The 6,000-nt window shown below is 45.6% G+C and overlaps 1 protein-coding gene across 2 annotated transcripts in view; it reads right to left on the reverse strand.

Moving 5' to 3' along the window:
* The window catches only part of ptafr (platelet-activating factor receptor), a 28,434-nt gene extending 23,657 nt beyond the window's left edge, over positions 1-4,777 (reverse strand). Inside the window, exons 1-2 of one of the 2 annotated variants that reach the window (XR_009646290.1) lie at positions 4,216-4,777; positions 3,880-4,057 (exon numbers count right to left, since the gene is read on the reverse strand). The gene's annotated coding sequence lies outside the window, so the exon portion shown is untranslated. Of the gene's footprint in view, positions 1-3,879; positions 4,058-4,215 lie in introns of those variants that run through there. The other variant, XM_060847421.1, reaches the window with a different exon arrangement.
* Positions 4,778-6,000: the final 1,223 nt, after the last annotated feature.

Raw genomic sequence — 6,000 nt, forward strand, 5'->3', positions numbered from 1 at the left:
ACTGAACCACCAGGCTGTCCCTCATGCTGGGGTGCTGGAGAAACTCAGCAGGTCTGGCAGGATCTGTGGAAAGAGAGATATGTCAACATCTTGGGTCCAATATGACTCCTCTTTGGGACTGAAGGGGGTTGGAAAAGTGAAATCTAAACCTAAATGTAAAAAGTACAAAAACCATCACTCTTCCTGCCCCCTTCAGTTCCATAGTGAACTCGAAATGTTACCTCTGATCTCTCTAACTACATCATTTCTAAACAGGCATGTGATTTCAGTTAACTGCTGAATTTATGGCAGATCAAAGGCCATTACTTTTAACTTTAGTTCAGAGGAGTCAGAAATTCATTTCAGAAGACAGCACAGTTTCCTCCTGGCAGAACAGTGCTGTTAGTTCAGGGGAACCAAGCATCCTAACATAAGGGTTTTAGTTTGTGAAGCTTCTAAGCTGGGAGAGTTTGTTTAGATAAAATCTTCGAGTAAAAAGTGAGGTCTGCAGGTGCTGGAGATCAGAGCTGAAAATGTGTTGCTGGTTAAAGCACAGCAGGTTAGGCAGCATCCAAAGAACAGGAAATTCGACGTTTCGGGCCAGAGCCCTTCATCATTCCTGATGAAGGGCTCTGGCCCGAAACGTCGAATTTCCTGTTCCTTGGATGCTGCCTAACCTGCTGTGCTTTAACCAGCAACACATTTTCAGCTTTGTTTAGATAAAAGCAAAGTACTGCAGATGCTAGAGATTTTAAATAAAAACAGAAAGATTAGATTATCTACAGCATGGGAACAGGCCATTCAGCTCAATAAGTCCACACTGACCCTTCAAAGAGTAACCCATCCAGACCCATTTCCCTCTGAGTAATGCACCTAACACTATGGACAATTTAGCACAGCCAATTCACCTAACCCTCACATTTTTGGATTGTGGGAGGAAACTCATGCAGACACAGGGAGAATGTGCAAACTCCACGCAGACAGTCGCCTGAGGCTGAAATTGAACCCAGGTCCCTGGCGCTGTGAGGCAGCAGTGCTCACCACTGAACCATCATGCCACCCCTCGTGCTGGGGTGCTGGAGAAAGAGCTGCAGAAACTCAGCAGATCTGTGGAAAGAGAGATATGTCAACATCTTGGGTCCAATATGACTCCTCTTTGGGACTGAAGGGGGTTGAAAAAGTGAAGTCAAAACCTAAATGTAAAAAGTACAAAAACCATCACTCTTCCTGCCCCCTTCAGTTCCATAGTGAACTCGAAATGTTACCTCTGATCTCTCTCCACAGATGCTGCCAGACCTGCTGAGTTTCTCCAACATTTTGTGTTTGTATAGGAGTTTTCAGTTTGTTAGAACTGAAAAGAGGCTTTGGACGATCAGAACTGAAAAAGGTTCATGCCAGCAGATTCAGAACTACGTCATAAAACAGTTGGAGCTGTCAAAGGAGAAAAATAATTGATAAAGATGAAAATTACAATTAGATTTTATTGTTACATGTACTCAGGTACAGGGGAATGGAAGTACAGTGAAAAGTGTACAATGTCACCATTCCCAGTGCCAACTTAGTTACAAAGGTGCCTAGTTACAAAATCTTAGGTACAAATAGAAAAATAAAGAAATAAGTTTATAAGTTTAACGTTACAGTTCTTCTTAATTGAAAGCAGAACAATAAAGGAAGTTAAAAGTTCAGCAAAACAGTTGTTCTTAAGCCATGGGCCTGTGGACACTCCACGCTGGAATATCACCACAAGAGTTCGCACACTCACAAAGGCTGGGGTCAATCTCCTCCAAATTACCATCTCACTGCCCACTGCCACAATCCTGCCCAGACTCACCAGCTACGTCAGTGCTGACCACTCCGGACCCCTGCAGACTGCAACAAGGCCACAAGGTCCCTGACCACTCCAGACCATGACACTGCCACCACGTCCCTGACCACTCCAGACCACGATGATGCCACAATTCCCCTGGTCGCCACAGTTCCACCGAGCTCACCAGACGCCTCTTTGGCGAGCACCAAAGTCATACTCCAGGCCCCAGCCACAGACCCCAATGGCCAATGCCTCCGTGACAAACTCTCTCCTGAAACTCAGGAAAAAGCAATTTAAAAAATTATAAAAATGTAAAAGCAAAGCAGCAGGAGTGGAAAAGCACTATGCTCAGAGCATGGACTCTGCCTATTCCACCATCTACAAGTGAAGCAGAAAGAAGAGGCTGATGGAGTTAAAGAGTTGAGATCAAGACAATATTTGGCTGGGATTCAGTTTCTGCAAAAGGATAGTGCTGGTAAACAGGCTGAAATCTTGTTTCGCTCTTTATATTAAGATCTTATTAAACAAACAGTTTTACATAAATATAAAGCTTATTTTTTATGTAACAAATTTGAGTTCTTTTGTGAAACCATATCTACAGCATTGTTTGAATATTTTCAATGATTAATCACCATGACAATCAACTGCTGAAAATAACTGGGTAAAAACAATGACTGCAGATGCTGGAAACCAGATTCTGGATTAGTGGTGCTGGAAGAGCACAGCAGTTCAGGACGTTTTACTGCTCCTCGGATGCTGCCTGAACTGCTGTGCTTTTCCAGCACCACTAATCCAGAATGCAGAAAATAACTGTATGATCTATCAAGTCAGTTTGCATTGCGGCCAATCACATTAGCTCCAGGGACATTAATGGAGGCATTCTTCAGGGTAGAGTCATAGGAACAGTCATCTTCAGCTGCTTCATCAATAATCTTACCTCTTTCATAAACTCAGACGTTGCCCACATCCATTTGCCACAAAACGTGTTCAGACTTGATCATTGGGAAGTTAGTTTTATGTCAGACAATTGGGAGACAGTAGCCATCAAGAGAGAATCTAACCTTCATGCCTTGACATTCAGTAGGGTTAGAGTAAAAAGTGAGGTCTGCAGATGCTGGAGATCAGAGCTGAAAATGTGTTGCTGGTTAAAGCGCAGCAGGTCAGGCAGCATCCAAGGAACAGGAAATTTGACATTTCTGGCATAAGCCCTTCTTCAGGAATCCTGACATCTTGACATTTGGATGTTACCAATGATCAGGAACTGAATTTTCCCAGCCTTACAAAATATTTTGACAACAAAGGCAAGTCAGAGAGTGGGAATTCTGGGGTGAAAAGTTTTTGACTCTCTAAAGCTTGTCCATCATCTCCAAAACACGTGTGGTGGAATACTTTCCATTTGCCCGGAGCTCCAAAACACTCAAGAAGCTCAATGTCCACAATAAAGCAGCCCACTTGACAGAAATTAAATGCATCAACTTCAACATCCACTCCCTCCACAATCAATACACAGTGACAGCAGTCTGGTCAAGAAGATGCTCTGTAGCACCTCACTAGGGGTCCTTAAACAGCACTTTCCAAAGCTGTGACTGTGGGCACTTAGAGGGATAAAAGCAGCAGATGCATTGGAACACCACCACCTGTATATTCCCCTCCAAGCCACACACTATCCTGACTTGGGAATATTACATTCACAGTTGCTGATTGAAAACCTTGGAATACCTTCCTCAAGAGCATTATGGGTGCACCTGTAATGCAGGGACTGCAGCAGCTCAAGAGGATAACTTACTGTCACCTTCTCTCGGGCAGTGGTCAAGAAATGCTGGTTCCATCAATGATGCCTACATCCCATGAACAAATACATCTTAAGCAAATACAACGGCAAGCAGACTCCAAAAGTACCTAGCTGGCTATAAAGCACACTGGTAGGTCTAGAAGTCATGAAAGGTACTACATAAATGCAGTTATTTTCTTCAGTGTGCAGCCAACAGCTAAACAACAGTTGTAGAGTCAATAGCCAAAGACTTTTCCCCAGGGCAGGATTGACTGGTGCGAGGAGTCATAGTTTGCAGATATCAGGAGGAAGGTATAAAGGAGACACCAGAGGTAGGTTCTTGAAGTCATTGGGGACATTAAAGCGCCTTCTGCACATGATAGCAGTAAGTTGAGGGTTGCGTAGGTTAAGTTACTATATTTTACATTAGGGTTAAGTCTCGGCACAACATCGTGGGCCTAAGGACCTGTTCTGTGCTGTACTCTTCTATGTTCTAACTCCTATTGAGAGATTAGAAAATAGGAGAAGATATAAACATTCCTTAATTAATAACATCTCTGCATCACAGTCGTTCTTCAGCCACGGGCCCCCCACGCACAATCACCAGTTCACGGTCAGATAGACGCAACTAGTGTTGATTTTTGTAATAATCACTCACCATAACTCAAAAGGCTGTTATCAGGACGGGAGGTATCTGAAAAGGGCACTGGAGCAAATCCTCAGAAATGATATTGACGTCCTTTCCAAATTCAGAGAGTTGTTTTGTGTTGCACTTGACCCAGAGATGGAGAGATATGATCCTTCAGATGCATCTGCTCATCAACGACCTGGTAAATCAGCTTCCTGACATCAAACTGCGTGGAGATCGGGATCAGATCAATACATCAGATTACCGTGCATGGCATTCCATCATCATTTGACTTCTCTCTCTCTCTCTCTCTGTCCATTCTGTCTACAACTGCAGAGCAGAGTTTTTAACTCTCCGGCGGTGAGTTCTCAGTACCCGGGCTCCCACCCTGTTCCAGTGAAACTCCATGCAAACCTATGTAGCGCTGCATCATTTTCCAGTTGAACTGCTCCAATTTGGAAACTTTTCAGAGAATCCCTCATCTCACGCACGTTTCACATGGATCTTCCATTCTGTCCCCTGCTCCTTTCCCACACTTTCTAACTTCTCTCTGCACGGACCTGACAAAGGGTCACTCGACCCCGAATGTGAGTCCACACACTTCCGGGGCTTTCCCATGAATTTCTGTTTCTGTCTCACACTCACTGCACTTGTCTGTAGTCTTCAGTCAGTGATCCTTCATGGGAATTCCCACATGGAACACACTGAGTACAGACTAACACACCCCTCCCCTGAGGGTAACTTACACACCCCTCCCCTGAGTAACTAACATACCTTCCCTGGGGTAACGAACACACCCCTCCCATGAGGGTAACTTACAAACCCCTCCCCTGAGGGTAACGAACACACCCCTCCCCTGAGTAACTAACACACCCCTCCCCTGAGGTAAACTAACACACTCTCCCTGGGTAACTAAACACCCCTCCCCTGAGTAACTAACATACCGTTCCCTGAGTAACTAGCACACCCCTCCCCTGAGTAACTAACACAACCCTCCCTGGGTAACTAACACACCCCTCCCCTGGGGGTAACTTACACACCCCTCCCCTGAGTAACTAACATACCTTCCCTGGGGTAACGAACACACCCCTCCCTTGTGTAACTAACATACCCCTCCCTGAGTAACTTACACACCCCTCCCCTGAGTAACTAACATACCTTCCCTGGGGTAACGAACACACCCCTCCCCTGAGTAACTAACACACCCCTCCCCTGAGTAACTAACACACCCCTCCCCTGGGGGTAACTTACACACACCTTCCCTGGGGTAACGAACACACCCCTCCACTGAGTAACTAACACACCCCTCCCTTGTGTAACTAACATACCCCTCCCTGAGTAACTTACACACCCCTCCCCTGAGTAACTAACATACCTTCCCTGGGGTAACTAACACACCCCACCACTGAGTAACTAACACGCCCCTCCCCTGAGGGTAACTAACACACTCTCCCTGGGTAACGAAACACCCCTCCCCTGAGTAACTAACACACCGTTCCCTGAGTAACTAACATACCCCTTCCTGAGTAACTAACACACCCCTCCCCTGAGTAACTAACACACCGTTCCCTGAGTAACTAACATACCCCTTCCTGAGTAACTAACACAGCCCTCCCTGAGTAACTAGCACACCCCTCCCCTGAGTAACTAACACAACCCTCCCTGGGTAACTAACACACCCCTCCCTGAGTAACTTACACACCCCTCCCCTGAGTAACTAACATACCTTCCCTGGGGTAACGAACACACCCCTCCCCTGAGTAACTTACACACCCCTCCCCTGAGTAACTAACATACCTTCCCTGGGGTAACGAA

The sequence above is a fragment of the Hemiscyllium ocellatum genome, chromosome 30 (genome assembly GCF_020745735.1).
Source record: "Hemiscyllium ocellatum isolate sHemOce1 chromosome 30, sHemOce1.pat.X.cur, whole genome shotgun sequence".
Classification (NCBI taxonomy): Eukaryota; Metazoa; Chordata; class Chondrichthyes; order Orectolobiformes; family Hemiscylliidae; genus Hemiscyllium; species Hemiscyllium ocellatum.